Source organism: Octodon degus, unplaced genomic scaffold (assembly GCF_000260255.1).
Source record: "Octodon degus isolate 3935 unplaced genomic scaffold, OctDeg1.0 scaffold00017, whole genome shotgun sequence".
Taxonomy (NCBI): domain Eukaryota; kingdom Metazoa; phylum Chordata; class Mammalia; order Rodentia; family Octodontidae; genus Octodon; species Octodon degus.
Window position 1 is genome coordinate 10,751,128 of NW_004524593.1, and position 1,517 is coordinate 10,752,644.

Below are 1,517 nucleotides of genomic sequence, written 5' to 3' on the forward strand. Positions count from 1 at the left end.
TTTTTCTTGGAAATGTGGTGCTATACTTTTAATTAAATTCAGAAATTTTAAATCTTTAAATATTTATTTCCTACCCCTTTCTACTTTGAGAATTCTAATTATATGAATATGAGATTCTTGATTTTTGGCACAGAGTAAACTATTATATGACTTATCTGTAAATTCATTCTCCTTTATTTTTATTTTAGACAATTTTTATTGTTATATTTATTTAAGTTTGTAAATTTTTTTTACAATGTGCAATCTATTATGAATCTTATGTTATGTTTTCATTTTGGAAATATGTTTCTAAAATTCACTCTGTGTACATCTCATATCTTTCACATTTCAATATTTGTCTACAACTTTCAATTTTCTATGTAATTGTTGATTTACAATAAAGTTAATAATGAGAAAAAAATATTAAAAAAACAAAGTTAATACTCAAAAATCCTGTACACAAATAAACTCACTAAGAGAGAAATTAGAGAAACAACTCCTTATGCAATAGCATCCAAAAAATGAAGTATCTAGAAATTGATCAAAAAAAAATTAAATTAAATTAAAAAAAAAAGAAATTGATCAAATGAAAAAATCGGAAGACCTTTATGTTGAAAACTATAGTACTCCAAACAAAGAGATTGAAAAAGATACTAAAAAATGGAGCAATGTCACTTGTTTGGGGTAGGAAGAACAAATATAGTGAAAATGGCCATATTTCCAAAATTGTTATACACACTTAATGCAATCCTGATGAAATTTCCAACAGTATATCTCATAGAATTAGAGAAAACAATACTGTCTCACTTGTTTTTTCCTCATTATTAGGGCAAAATATCCATCATCTAGAATTAAGGAAGGAAGGTTTATTTGGTTCACAGGTAGTGGAGGTTTAAGTCCATACTTAGCTGGCTCCAAAGCAGAGTGGTACATGGCAGAGGGCAGCCATTCATGGTGGTAGAAAACAGCAAAGAGCAAGAGCAAAAAGGGCAGAGCAGGGGCAGCAACAGCAAAGGAGGGAGAGGAGGCAGAGGGCAAGCCTCTCCCCCCGTTTATACTGCATCCAGGCTATCTGCCCCAGGGAAGGCATAGCACTCACATCCATAAACCCAGCTGCACGCACCCATAATCCCAGCACTGGATCATGAATTAATCATAACCCCATGACTATATTAGGCTTCAAGGGAACAACTAGACTCAAACCATAACAAATCCTAAAATTATTTGGAACCAGAAGAAACCTAGAATAGCCAAGATCATTCTGGGCAACATAGGCAAGGCAGGGAGCATCCTAATCCCAACCCCTGACTTGAAACTGTACTCTTGAGCTACTGTGATAAGAACTACATGGTACTGATAAGGGACCCGCAGATTAATGGAACAGAATACAGGATGTGGAAACAACCCCAGACACGCTCAACCACCGTATCTTTGACAATGGTGCCAAACACCTTCACTGGAATAAGATTAAAACTAGAGTGTGAGTGATGAGTGGAGGCCGAAGTAGGGGGACAGCAGGGGACGTTCAGGCAGGGACG

At 35.3% G+C, this 1,517-nt stretch overlaps 1 pseudogene; it reads right to left on the minus strand.

Moving 5' to 3' along the window:
* The window catches only part of LOC105741618, an 8,007-nt pseudogene extending 7,206 nt beyond the window's left edge, over positions 1-801 (minus strand).
* Positions 802-1,517: the final 716 nt, after the last annotated feature.